The sequence below is a fragment of the Heterodontus francisci genome, chromosome 31 (genome assembly GCF_036365525.1).
Source record: "Heterodontus francisci isolate sHetFra1 chromosome 31, sHetFra1.hap1, whole genome shotgun sequence".
In the NCBI taxonomy this organism is placed as follows: Eukaryota; Metazoa; Chordata; class Chondrichthyes; order Heterodontiformes; family Heterodontidae; genus Heterodontus; species Heterodontus francisci.
In genome coordinates, this window is record NC_090401.1 from 18,434,540 (window position 1) to 18,449,991 (window position 15,452).

Below are 15,452 nucleotides of genomic sequence, written 5' to 3' on the forward strand. Positions count from 1 at the left end.
ACTCTTCCGCCCTTTCCCCATAGCCCTGCTAATTTTTCCTTTTCCAGTATATTTTCAATTCCCTTTTCAAAGTTACTCTTGAGCCTGCCTCTACTACCCTTTCAGGCATTGCATTCCTGATCATAACAAATCACTGTGTAAAAACATTTCTCCTCACCTTCCCTCTTTTGCTAATTATGTTAAATTTGTGTCCTCTGATTACTAACTCTCCTGCCAGTGGAACTAGAGTTGCCAACTCTGGTTGGATGTATTTCTGGAGGTTTCACCACATGACATTCTGCCTCCAACTGCCCCGCCCCCATGCTCCTGCCATTGGTCGCCTGATAGGTCCATCCTCACAGCTTCCCATGCCAATTAGGAAGTGGGAAAGCTCTTCCTTACACAATTGGATGATTTCTGGCTGTCAGTCAAACGGCCTATTCGCCAGTCTCCAATATTTTTTATAACCAATAAATAGAGATGTTCAAAGAAAATGCAAAAAAACATATATATTTATTGTTCTATGATTTTTCTCCTGAGTTGCTGGCAGCAGATTAATCTTTAATTCCTGGTGACTCCCAGACAATCCTGGAGGGCTGACAAACCACAATGGTAACAGCTTCTCCTGATTCACTCTTATCAAGACCCCTGATAAATTTGAACACCTCTATTAAATCACCCCTTAACCTTCTCTGATCTAAAGAGCACAATCCCAGCTTCTCTAGTCTTTCCATATTCCCGGTCAGTTCCAAGTTAACTGATCTCTGGCTGACAAGGCACTAGAATACCACACAATTCACTAAGCCCGAGAGGGAAGATCAGGAGCATTCCTGCTCTGGATCACATCCCTGCTAGCAAGTGGGCATTGGCTCAGAAAAGAATCAGATTCAGAATGGTCTACCAACACTCACGACTTGTTTATGAAAATGGTCACTGCTGAAAGGTCTATAACCCAGTAAGGTCTTGTAGGTTTGGTAGAGTAATGGTTATGTTATTGGAACAGTAACCCGGTGATTGTGAGTTCAAATCCCATCATAGCAGATTGTGTGTTTGAATCATTTTCTTTCAAATCTGGAAATAAAAGGCTGACTGCATACAAGTGACTATGAAACTGTTGGATTGTTTTAAAAACATTCTTTAGGGAAGGAAACCTGTTGTCCTGACCTGACCTGGCTTATATGTGACTCCAATCCTGCACTGATATGGTTGACTCAGAAGTAGCCTGGTAAGCCACTCAGTTTTCACCAATTTTTCAGGGTAACAGGGAATGGGAAATATATACCAGCCTTGCCAGTCATGCCCAAACCCTGAGAGTGAATATTTTTAAAAAGAAATCAATCCCTCCAAGATTGGTGGTATTTTAAAATATAATTTAGAACACACTCCTTCAAAATAATGAAATATCAGTGATTGCCAGTGTTGGTTGAGAGATAAATATTGGCCAGGCCATTGGGGAGAACGCCCCAGCTCTTCTTCGGAATACTGCCGTGGGATCTTTTACATCCTCCTGAGAAAGTAGACGAGGTCTTGGTTTAATGTCTCATCTGAAAGATGGCACCTCCAACAGTGCGGCACTTCCTGGGTACTGCACTTGAGTGTCAGCCTACATCAACCGGCATATTTAACTCAGGGTGGTCCCATAAATTTGAGTGCGGTTGGACGATTGAGAAAATGCATCGACCAACATCCAGGTGGGCTTACGGCTGACCAGAAAATCCAGGCTAACAGCTCGACAAGTACATCTGTATGATATATATCACTGAACAATGCAGTGCAGAAACCTCATGCTGCAGATACTCTGGCTGTCACTGCTAACTCTTCCTCTTAACCCCACCCAAACCACAAGTCCTTTGCAGCGATGCATTTCAGGAACTGGGACTACGAGGAGGTCCTCCAATTAAGTGACACCACCTCTTTAAATGGTAGGATGAGAGATTATGATCAACCACACTGGAATGTGAGTGCTGGTACTGAGGTTGGCCTATCCCAAACATAGTTTCTGGAGAATGCTGGTCAGAGCTCAGCCCCAGGAGCTGTTATCAAGAGAATCACAAATTGAACTAAAGACTGGCAGTGAGCTGTTGTGACCTGGAATGCACTGCCTGAAAGATGGTGGAAGCAAAGAAACTGGAAAAGCAAAGACTTGCAGGGCTGTTCACAGAGGAAATAGCAGTGGGACTGACTGGATAACTCTATCAAAGAGCCGGCATAGGCATGATGGCCCAAATGGCCTACTTCCTGACGCTATATGACTCTATAGTGGAGCTTGTATCTCTGGAGATTACACGGCTGTGTGGCAGAGGTAGGAAATGTCTAGTCATGATGCTCCATGTATCATGAGTTTGGGTCAGTCTTGATGGACAAGCTGACTGCCATTTTTGAATGCTTGCAAATTGGCCAAAAGCTTTGTTCAGGTTTGTTTCAGGCTTGCCCTGGAGATTGTATGGCTAGGGCAGGATTGAAGAGGGATGGGTTAAATGGTGGTCACAGCAGCCTCAATAGTCCGACTGTTCTATTCCTGCCCTTTCCCATTTGAACTTGACATGCTGCGATGGCTCCCATAGCAATAGCTACCTGGCACAGCGGGACAATGCGCCAATCAGGCCAAGCTGATGGGCAATGGCAATTTGGTATTGGGCTTTGGGAGGTTGATTGTGAGGTTAAGCAGCCTGGATGGCCTCTTGTTATTGAGCCCAATGAACACTATCAGATACATCCCTGTGAGAAAACAACTTCAATCATGCTGAATGATTGCAGAATGGAGAATGCCACATGCCTGGCTTACTGATCTCTATGAGATCAGAACTTTCTCAGAGAAATGGTTATCTGACTGGCCTAATAATCCAGAGAATGTGAGTTCAAATCCAACCATGGCAGCTTAAGGATTTGAATTCAGTTTAAAAAAATCTTGGAAATAAAAGGGTAATTGGATATATACTCTAGTAGGAAAAATTAGCTGGGAAATGGGGTTTTTTTTTAATTTAGAGATACAGCACTGAAACAGGCCCTTCGGCCCACCAAGTATATGCCGACCATCAACCACCCATTTATACTAATGCTACACTAATCCCATATCCCTATCACATCCCCACCTGTCCCTATAACCTACCTATACTAGGGGCAATTTATAATGGCCAATTAACCTATCAACCTGCAAGTCGTTGGCATGTGGGAGGAAACCGGAGTATCTAGAGAAAACCCACACAGACACAGGGAGAACTTGCAAACTCCACACAGGCAGTACCCAGAATTGAACCCGGGTCGCTGGAGCTGTGAGGCTGCGGTGCTAACCACTGCGCCACTCAGTTGTGGGAGTGGGACTAATTGGACAGCTCTTTCAAAGAGCTAGCATGAGATGAATGGCCTCGTTCTCTGCTGTAAGATACTATAAAAAGCTGATATCAGTAAAAGTGACCATGAAGCTTTCATATTGTCCCAATAACCCAACTGGTTTAACAAAGGAAACTCACCCTCCTTACCTGCTCTGGCCTATATGTGACTCCAGTGGTTGGCTCTTGCAAACCATTAAATTGTATTTATCACCTTCTCCGAGCATTAAGGATGGGCCAGCCTTGCTAGCAATACCCACATCCTAGGGATGAATAAAATAAAATGCTATTATTAGAAATATAAAGGTATTGTTTTTCCCCCATGTCTAGTGGGAAAGGTGGTGCCAGGGAGATCTGTGCAGTACAGCAGCTTACAAGGTCATCCCCACACTGAGCTGCAGTGCCTATCTCAGGATGGGTGGTGGGCACTCGCTGGGCTACCCACAGTTTGCCTCAGCATCTTTAGTACAGACAGGGGAGATGGTCCCTATTCAGTGATTCCTAATGGAAAGACTTGCATTCATATAGCGCCTTTCATAACCCCTGGATGTCCCAAAGTGCTTTATAGTCATTGAACTACTTTTGCAGTGTAGTCGCTGTTGTAATGTAGGAAACACGGCAGTCAATTCGCACACAGCAAGCTCCCACAAACAGCAATGTGGTAATGACCAGATAATCTGTTTTTAGTGCTGTTCATTGAGGGATAAATATTGGCCAGGACTTCTCTTCTGCTCTGCTTCAAAATGGGATCTTTTTATGTCCACCTGAGAGGGCTTACAGATCCTTGGTTTAATGTCTCATCTCAAAGACGGCACCTCTGACAGTGTAGCACTACCTCAGTACTGCACAGGAGTTTCAGCCTAGATTTTGTGCTTTATTCTCTGGAGTGGGATGTGAACGCATAACCTTCTGACAAATAGTGAAATGCTTACTATCCAGCGCTTTGGGAAGTGTAGACATCGGGTTAGGAAAGGATGATGCTGGGCTGCTCTCTGCATTTGAGAAACCTGCCAATAGTGTCTGTCTAGACTCACATGTGAAGAGTGAAGTGCTGGAGGGTTGCCAGTATGTGCAGAACTGGACCTCAGTGAGAATCAGAGTGTTTGGGAGAGAGCCAAACTGGTTAAAAATAAATGAAATTTAAAAGCCGGGATTATTTTTTTCCCAAAAAAGGAAATGGCTGAGGCACAAAGTTTCAGGTGAGCTGAGACATCATGGGACACGAGACTGCCCTCAGTACCAGACCTCTGTCCATTGGTGTGTGGAGAGGGCTTGCACTCCACAGACTCCAGATATAGAGCTGTGACTGCAGTGCAAGGATGTTGTAAAATCTTACAATTCCAAACTATCACATAGTCATGGCAGGCTACAATGCAAGTGTTAATAGTGTAAAACATGTTCTTTTCAAATTGACAAGTGGAAGAATTTGGCACAGATTTCATCTCCAATTTAAAAGTGAAGGCCTCAGATTTATGGATAATTCAAGCTTTATAATGTGGGTGTAACCTTTTGAATCTGAACTGATACACAGAGGAATGTTCTCACAGTGTGTTTGTGTGTGTGTGTGTGTGTGCCCGTATGTGTGTGTCTGAGTCAGTGTTTCTGTATCTGTGCGTACATGTCTGTGTGTCTGTGTGCATGTGTGTGTGTATCCCTGTCTGTGTATGTTTGTGTGTCCATATGTGTGTCTGTGTCTGAGTATGTGTGAGTCCATATGTGTGTGCGTGTATCTGTATGTGTGTCTGTGTGTGTATCTCTGTTGTGTGTATGTTTGTGCGTATATGTGCGTATGTATGTGTATATATATATATATCTGCACTTGTGTTTGTATCTTTGTCTGTGTGAGGGGAATTTAATGCTGCCCACCATGGCGAGTTTGGAGGCAGGGAGAGCACTTAAGCGAGCAAGATGGTAGTGAGGGGAGACCCCGCCATCTTCTCGCCTCCACCCCAATTAAGTCCATGACGGGATGGCCCGCAAATGGCCTTCCTGCGTCACTGCCAATTGAGTCCCTTAAGTGGGCAATTAATGCCCATTTAAGGGCCTCATCCCGCCTCCGCTGATATTATCCTAGCAGTGGGCGGGTCTGTTGCCACGCAAGGAGCATGCCAAGCAAACCCATGTGGGTTGCTTGCCAGCTCCGAGGCTGTGGGGGGGGGGTCCCTCATTAAAAGGCGCTTATGACCTGATCGAGGGACCTGGTATCGGGAAGCGGGGGTCCACTGAAAGCCACCCCCTGCCCTTGCTGCTGACCCCCCTACACCTTTCTCCCCCGTGACCCCCACCCTGCAAAACCCCTCCCGCCCTGACTTACCTGTGACATGGGTCCCTCTCCTCCGATGGTTCCATGACTGGCTACAGCCACTGCCTCCTTGGTGGCGCTGCTCAGCAAAAGAGCTGCCGGCCTCCGATTGGCCGAAAGCTCTCAGCAGGCGGGACTCCCGTCGCTGGAGTCCTTAATCCTGGGGAAGGCCTGCCGCTGTCTACTTAAGTGCCTAGTTGGCACGTCATGTGGCGAGCCTTCCCCAGGGGAGGTTATGCGGGGCTCTTGCCAGTGCTTCAGCCGGTGGCCGAGTCCTACGTCACCCACATAAAATCCCCCCCGTGTGTGTGTCTGTATGTGTGGTGGAGGCAGGTTCAATTGAAGCGTTCAAAAGGGAATTAGACTGTTATATGAAAGGGAAGAATGTGCAGGGTTGCGGGGAGAAGGCGGGGGAATGGCATTAGATGAATTGCTCTTTCGGAGATCTGGTGCAGACACGATGGGCCGAATGGCCTCCTTCTGTGCTGTAACAATTCTGTGATTCTGTGTATGTATCTCTATGTGTGTATCACTGTCTGTTTGTGTCTGTGTTTGTCTGTGTCTGTCTATGTGTATGCATGTCTGTGCATCTCTGTATGTGTATATATGTCCTTGTGTGTACATATATATGTGTGTGTGTCTTTGTGTCCATGTATGCTTCTGTGTATCAGTCTTTGTGTGTGTATCTTTGTATCTGTGTGTCTATGTCTGTATATCTCTGTCTATGTTTGTGTGTGTCTCTGTGCATGTGTGTGTTTCTCTGTCTCTGTATATGTCTGTGTGCCCAATGTATCTCTGTGTGAGGATCTCTATCTGTCCATATGTCTGTGTGTGAAATTGTTCATGTATTTGGGCTGTCTTCAATTTTCGCCCAAGCACTGTCTGGAGTTTTTACTCAATCTCATCCCCAAGAGAAAGAGAAGATTGCCTTTACTCCATTTCCCTCCATAAATGCTTGAAACAGATCTGTCACTTGTATATAAAAACAGAAAACTCTGGAAATACTCAACAGATATGACAGCACCTGTGGAGCAGGGTTAATATTACAGGTCAATGACCTTTCATCAGAACTTTCTGTTGTATAATTGCCTGGAAGAGTGATGTCTGTTTAAGATCTTAGTATGCTAATGAGCTAAGTACCAGGACACAGTCATGTGACTCAGAGCCAGACTCACTCTGCAACTGTAATACCTTGAGGCAGGTTCTGTAAATAGTTAGCTATGTATTGTATGTAATAGTCTAGCTGTAAATAAACCTGTTTGAGATCTTCAACCAACTGAACTCCATACAGCTCATTTTATGTTGCATCAGACAACATAAAAGAACTCATTACACTTTCTGACGAAGGATCATCGACCTGAAACATTAACTCTGTTTCTCTCTCCAAAGGTGATGCCTGACCTGTTCAGTATTTCCAGCATTTTCTAATTTTATTTCAGATTTGCAGCATCCTCAGTGTTTTGTTTCTGTCACTTGTATACTTGCGTTGGAACAAACAGGTGCATACGTTGTCTGTAAATCTCTAGAGAGTGAGTCAGAGCCCCCACAGCGCAACAACCCCAAAGAATCGGATGGCAGAATGTCTGTTGGTCCTTAGCCCGACCACATTCTCACCCCTGCTCCCACCACAGCTCAGACTGTGGTTTAATTCTGACGATCGACAGTGCGCTGTGGGCTCCCATTGGAATTCCTGGTCCCAGGAAAGATCTTTGCAGCCAGAAGGTCACTCCTAGAGCAATGCAGGCTTGATGGGAGCAGTAGGGTGGGTAGTTATCAGGGACAGTGCAGGCAACCCACTGAATTGGATGGAATGCCAGTTTTACCCACACCCAGCCCAATGTTACTCACAACTGACTTTAATGGACAGTAAAATCAGGCAGGCTGTAACAGTTACATTGCAACTGACCTTGTCAGTTTCCCTACGGATGAATTTGTCCCCGGTGTCTCTGAACTTTGTGGGAGATTGGGAGGTGAGATTGCTGCTATGAACTGAGGTGGGGGAGGGGGGAAAACCATGCTAACAATATTCTCTAATTGCTTCATCGTCTTTTTGAGCCTTCCTGATTTCACTCAACTTCTGATTTGTAGCAGGTAAAAACTTTGTAGTTGTTAAGCATATGAAAGTAAGCTTTATTACTACAAATAAGGTGTATTAAGTATTAGTAGGGTTTATCAGTATTAAGGTTTATTAGTAGTAAGGCTTATTAACAGTACCAAGGTTATTAACTAACAGATAGAGGAATGGCAGGGCTGCTCCAACCTCTAGACTGCATATCCTGTGCTCTGTGGGAACTCCAGGACACTTTTTGTGTTCTGGATAAACATAAGTGCAGGAAATGTCATCAGTTGTAGCAGCTTGAGCTCCAGGTTTTGGAACGTCAGTAACAGCCGGCATCACTGCGGAGCATCCATGAGGTTAAGAGCTTTGTGGATATCACATTTATAAATGTGGTCACCCCCCAGTTTAAGAGTATACAGGGAGAGAAGGAATGGGTGACCGCCAGACAGTCAAGAAGAAACAGGCAGGGAGCGCAGGAGACCCCTGAGTGCATCTCACTCTCCAGTATTCAGTTCCGAATACTGAGGAAAGCGATGGTTCAGCTGGGGAGTACAGCCAGAGCCAAGTCCATGGCACCATGGTGGCTCAGCTGCACAGAGGGGCACAAAGAATACTGGAAGAGCAATAGTGATAGTCAGGGGAACATATAGGCATTTCTGTGGCCACAGACATGAATCTAATATGGTGTGTTGTCTCCCTGGTGCCTGGATCAAAGGTGTCACTGAATAGCTGCAGAGAACCCTGAGGGAGGAAGGTAAACAGCCAGCAGTCATGATCCACATTGATACCAATGACATAGGTCAGAAGAGGGATGTGGTCCTACCAAAAGAGTTTACTGAGCTAGGCAAGAAATTAGTAAGCAGGACCTCAAAGGTAGTAATTTCCAGATTACTCCCAGTACCACACCCAAGTGAGTTTAGAAATAGGAGGATATTGCAAAGGAATGAAATAAATTTGCAAGGAAATTACAGAGAGATGCAAAATGATGCAGGAGGGAGGGCTTTAGATTCCTGGGACACTGGGACCAGTTCTGGAGAAGGTGGGACCTGTACAGGCCGCACGGGTTACACCTGAACAGAGCTGTGGCAAATTTCTTTGCTATTGGTGATTTCTAGTGCTATTGGGGAGTGTTTAAACTCACTTGGCAAGGGTGTGGGAACCAGGCGGAAATATCAGAGAAGGATACCAAGGTGCACAGAATACTAGGAGAGATAGATAGCACTAGAGTAGGGAATAGTAAGTTATGAGGTGGGGTAAGAGTAAGGGAGAAAGAAATAAAGTCTAAATCAGGGTTAATGTGCATGTATGTGATTGTACGGAGTGCTGTTAATAAGGTTGGTGAGTTACAGGCACATATTGACATATGGAAATATGATAAAAGCAAAATACTGCGGATGCTGGAAATCTGAAATAAAAACAAGAAATGCTGGAACCACTCAGCAGGTCTGGCAGCATCTGTGGAAAGAGAAGCAGAGTTAACGTTTCGGGTCTGTGACCCTTCTTCGGAACTGTTATAATGAAGGATTGTAATTATCCAAATATAGGCTAGGATAGTAGTAGTATAAAGAGCAGAGAGTTCCTAGAGTGCGTTCAAGAAAATTTTCTACAGCAGTATGTTTCCAGTCCATTGCGAGAGGAGGCACTGCTGGACCTGGTTCTTAGGAATGAGGTGGGCTAAGTGGATCAAGTATCAGTAGGAGAGCATTTAGGGGATAGTGAACATTGTATCATAAGGTTTAGGTTGGTTTTGGAAAAGGACAAAGATCAATCTAGAGTAAGAATAATTAACTGGGGAAAGTCAACTTCAATGGAGTAAGAATGAAACTGGGCCAAATTAATTGGAATCAAAGGTTGGCAGGATAAACTGTAGCTGAACAATTGGCTACCTTCAAAGAAAAGATAGTTTGGGCAGAGTAAAGATATATTCCGTTGAAGGGGAAAGGTAGGACAAATAAATCCAGAGCTCCCTGGATGACAAAAGAGATAGAGATGAAGATGAAGAAGAAAAAGTGTGCTTATGACAGATGTCAGGTGGATAATATAATGGAGAACCAGGATGAATATAGAAAGTTCAGAGAGGAAGTGAAAAAGCAAATAAGTGAAGCAAAGAGAGAGTATGAAAAGAAACTGGCAACTAACAAATGGGAATCCCAAAGTTCCCGAGAGGCATATAAATAGTAAGAGGGTGATGAAAGATGGAGTAGGGCTGATTAGGGACCAAAAGGGGGATTTACGTATGAAGGTAAGGGGAATAGCTGAGTTATTAAATAAATACTTTGCATCTGTCTTTGCCAAGGAAGAAGATGCTATCCAGGCCACAGAGAAGGAGGAGGTAATTAATAGACTAGAGAATTTAAAATTGATAAGGAAGAGGTACTAAATGGTTATTTGGTAGTACAGAACTTAAGTATTGCTGAAAACTGAGACATTTTGTCGAAGCTTTTCATCTTGCACTCATCAGAACAATTCGCAGGAATACCAATATAAGGGAAAGCAACAAATTTATATTATATGAGAAGAAACTGCTGATTGGTTGGCAAGTGGACTCTGATTGGTAGAGGCATTGCCATGGAGAATGCACCAGTTTATGATGACTGACAGTTAACTGCCAAGCTTTGTTTGAAATTTAAACCAGACAGCTTGACTTTGATTGGTCAAGGCATTGCCCTGAGGAATGAACCAGGAATAGTTGTCACTTATTTTGTTTAATTGAAACAGGCACCATGTGTGCACATGTTCTTTTTGTCTGCAAAGAATAGCACTCTGTGTATTAATATATGTAGCTTCCAATATGTGCAAATGCCCTATTTACGAGGTTGTCAATAAGGTCAATCTTATCATGCATGGAACTGTAAGAATCTCAATGTGTGTGTTGACCAGTTTACCTTTGGTGTTGGGGAAACATTTGATGCGGTGCCACACAACTGATGTGTGAGCAAAATTATAGCTCATGGAATGAAAGGGACAGTTGCAACATGGAAACGAAATTGACTGAGTGGCAAGGCAACAGGGAGTAATTGTTAATGGATGTTTTTCAGGCTGGAAGAAGGTTTGTAGTGGAGTTCCCCAGGGGTCAGTGTTGGGACCCTTGCTCTTACTGATATATATTAATGACCTAGACATTGGTGTACAGGGCACAATTCAAAATTTGCAGATGATACAAAACTTGGAACAATTGTGAACTGTGAGGAGGATAGTGTAGAACTTCAAAAGGACATAGACAAGTTGGTAGAATGGGCAGACAAGTGACAGATGAAGTTCAATGTGGAGAAATGTGAAGTGATTCATTTTGGTAGGAAGAACATGGAGAGACTGTGAAGGAATATAGGTATAATAGGCTTGATTAAGTAGAATTTGGAAATAGTGTATTATGCCTTTAGAGTTAAAGATTGAATAAATAATTCGTTTTCAGAACTCACTGACATTCCCCTTTAAGAAGTTAAATATTTCAAGGTCTCTGTTAGAATAGAATCTCTGTTGTCAGGGGCTTGGAAGACAAATACACACATTGAAATATCCTGTGTGACCTCAGTAAGAGGTAGCAATAATCTTGATTGGTTTATGGGGTTGTTATTCAGACAGGTCGGCTACGGAGGTTGCTGTAGGTACCATGGAAAGAGAAATTAACAATAAATGGAAGGTACTCACAGGAACGAGAGAGGTCAAGTAAACACAATTAGAAACATTTTGATCAGACAACTTCAAATTCCAGTAAACATTAAATTAAAGATATGGATTTTAAAAGGAACACAGGAAGGTCACATCTAATGCAAAAGTCATATGACACCTTAGAAATAGTATAAAAATACAAGGTTCTTAAGCAAACACTTAGGGGTGTTGAATCCTCAACCACACTTCTTATCCCATGCCTTATTCGGGGAATTAAGTTACAAGTTTATTTTAAATTTTGATGGATATTCTAAGATAATTTTGCTGTAACGTTAGCAAGGTTAAACTTTTGGATTCGATGTTAGAAATAAGAATATGTGTTACATCTCTCAGTAATATTTGATATTGTGATATACTTATCCACTTAAGAAATTTATTGCACGTTAAATTCTTTAATAAGTATATAAAAGTTTATAAATCGTCTCATGTAGCATTCTGTATACAACTACACGAATCCCCTCTCTGTGTCTCTTTAAGTGAAGAGATACGTATTGAAGAGAGTTTCCCAGACTCTTATAATATCTCGGATATTTATGACTTAGCCATAAAAATATTAGAAATAGGCTATCTGAAAGATGGTAAAACTCTCTGTTGGTTTTCTTTCTTTGAGGGAAAGCTAGTTCTTTGGACTCAAATAAGTGTCTGAGAATTTGTCTGGTTTGAACTTGATTAAAGGAGATTCATGGGGATGTGCTCCTGATTTGGTTTAGTCTCTACAAGGGGTTAAAGTCATAAATCACTTCAAGACAATATAAAATAAAGGGTTCAACTCTAAAGGGGGTGCAAGAGCAGAGGGACCTGGGTGTATACGTACATAAGTCATTGAAGGTGGCAGGTCAGGTTGAGAGTGTGGTTAATAAAGCATATAGTATCCTGGGCTTTATTAATAAGGGCATAGAGTACAAGAGCAAGGAGGTTATGTTGAACTTGTATAAGACACTAGTTTGGCCTCAGCTGGAGTATTGCGTCCAGTTCTGGGTGTCGCACTTTAGGAAAGATGTGAAGGTATTGGAGAGAGTACAAAAATGATTCATGAGAATGGTTCCAGGGATAAGGAACTTCAGTTATGAAGATAGATTGGAGAAGTTGGGACTGTATTCCTTGGAGAAGAGAAGTGTCACAAACATGTGCAATGCCAAATGTTGATTTTTTAATCCATTGGCTGGAAATCTGAATTAAATTTTAAAAAAGGAAAAAGGCACAGACAAAAGGTGACTGCTAGTAGCTAAAAAGACCAACAAAAATTGCGTCAAAATCCCTTGCATTCCATTGCATTGAGAGGGAGTCAAATTGTCTGGCCCGTCTGCTCCAGAACAATGACTTGAGAAGTTTGGAGTGCCTCACCTGGCCAGTCTCCATTAACAAGGCATTAAAGGCAATCTTGGGACATTAAACTGGTGGAGATGGACCACTCAAAGGTAATCCCTTGAACAATGGGACATTGATGGAGAGAAGGGAAGGCTTAGACATGAGGTAATTAAGTTACAAGAAGAGATACACATTGAGCCATCATGTGACAGACCCACCATTCATGTGTTTTAAGCTGGCTGTTTTCTCTCTGCAGCAAACAAGCAACTGAAACTGATCAAAAGAGACCCAAGTGGGGGTCCCCCTCTCCCTCTCTCTTTCTCCCCAGTCCACCTGGCAAGTTTCGAACCCTGCCTACTGGCCATATCCACCTAAGCATGACTGTGGCACACCCCACGAAGGAACTCATCTGCATTGCTGTTTTCCAGGAGGACCACCGAATCTGCTGGCTACATCTACAAGACGGAAGTCTCAGCACCACTGAGTTCATCCGGAAAACAGCCGTCACCAAACTCCACAAACTGTATACCTCTTTTTTTATTGCTCAGATTCTAATCAGACCAATCTATCCTTCCCCACTCTGTAACCTATTTGTGTGTGCATTTGACCCTCAAGTGTGTGCGCGTGTGAAAGTTGGAGCATAGTTTATTATTTTACTTAGATTGGTTTAGGTACAATAAAGCTAATCTCTTTCTTTGTTAAACTCAAGGAAACCCATCTGATTGGTTCTTTTATGATAATAGCACGTAAATAGTGAAGCACTCACTGAATTGGTAAGTACATTCGCTTTTAAAAAGAAATAAACCCTGTTGCGGTCAAAAAGGAGAGGGAAAAGAGGGGAGCCCTCAGACCCCTCCTGATCTGATCATAACAGAAGACTGAGAGGAGATTTGATAGAGGTATTCAAAATCATGGAGAACTGGACAGGTTACATAGGGAAAACTGTTCCTACTTGTGAAAGGATCGAGAAGAAGAGGGCACAGATTTAAAGTGATTGGCAAAAGAAGCAAAAGCGACATGAGGAAAAACTTCTTCACACAGCGAGTGGTTAGGATCTGGAATGCACTGCCTGAACGTACGGTGGAGACAGGTTCAATTGAGGCATTCAAAAGGGAATTAGACTGTTATCTGAAAAGGAAGAATGTGCCGGATTACGGGGAGAAGGCGGGAGAATGGCATTCGGTGAATTGGTCAGTTGGAGAGCTGGTGCAGACATGATGGGCCGAATGGCCTCCTTCTGCGCTGTTTCTGTAAAGCAAACATTTCTACTTCCTCAAAAAATAGAATGTGATCTTCTTCAGGTCCCGCTGATGTAATGCTTGATAATGCATCCACTGTTTCCCAGGAACATATTTGGTTTCAATGTTGAATCTCATTAATCTCAATCGAAACCTCTGCACTCTAGCAGGTAGCTTTACTAGTTCTTTTGTAATTAGCAGAGTAACTAATGGTTTGTGATCCGTTTCAATCTTAAATTGAAGACCTGTCACAGTCAGAGAATTTCTCACTTGCCCAAGTTGCAACCAGTGCTTCCTTCTCGATGACCGTGTATCTTTGCTCTGTTTCTGTCAAAGAACGAGATGCAAAATACACAGGCCTGTGATTCCCATCACTTTGTGCCTGAAACAAGACTGCACCTAGCCCTGTTGCTGATAAATTCGCTGCTATAATGGTTGGTAACTTTGGGTCATAAGGTGCTAGTACTTCTGAAGAAAGAAGTTTCTGCTTGATTTTTTGAAAAGCTTTTTGTTGGACCTCATTCCAACACCAGGACTTGTCTTTAATAACTATCGCAGTGGTTTGTTTATTATAGCCAGATTTGGCAAAAAACTTTCCTACCTAATTGACCATGCCCATAAATGTTTGCAATTCTGTGATGTTCATAGACTCTTAGGAAACTCTTTTGTGACTTTCTTTTTTTATGGGTCTGCTCTGATGCTTGATCCATCAATAATAGTACCTAGAAATTTCAGCATTTGTTGTGAAAAGGCACATTTCTCATTCAATGTGAGACCAACTTCCTGTGGTCTCTGCAACACTCCTCGCACTCTCACATCATGTTCCTGCTGACCTGCATCGTGGATCAATGTGTCGTCCATGTGACAGATGATCCCTTCCAATCCCTCCAGGATTCTGGACATCGTTCTTTGGAAAATTCCAGTGCTGACATAATTCCTAAACGTAATCAGTTAAAACAGAATCTTCCAAATTGTGTTATAAACGTCGTCAATAGTTTAGATTCTTCATCTAAAGGTTCTTGCCAAAATCCATTGTTAGCATCTAATTTAGTGAAGATCATGCTTTTCCCCAGCTGTGCCAGATTCTCATCCACTGATGCCATTGCATGGAATGCACTGCCTGAGAATGTGGTGGAGACAGGTTCAATTGAAGCATTCAAAAATGAATGAGACTATTATATGTAAAGGAAGAATGTGTGGGGTTACGGGGAGAAGACAGGGGAATGGAACTGAGTGAATTGCTCTTTCAGCGAGCCGGTGTGGACACAATGGGCCGAATGGCCTCCTTCTGCACTGTAACAAATCTGTGATTCTATTTCCCGTTCTACAGTCTTGTTTAATTGTGTAAGGTCCACACAAATTCAGATGGAAGCATTTGGTTTCTTCACTGGAACCATGCCTGAGCACCGTCCAGTCGGCTTAGTAACTGATAAGATGGCTCCTTGTTTGGTCATTAGCTCTATTTCTTTCTTACATTTATCTAGGTGTGGAACCTTTCTCGGTGTATATAAACCCAATGGGGGGGACCTTTATCCTGGCGGTAGGGGTCTCGACGTCAGGAGAAACCA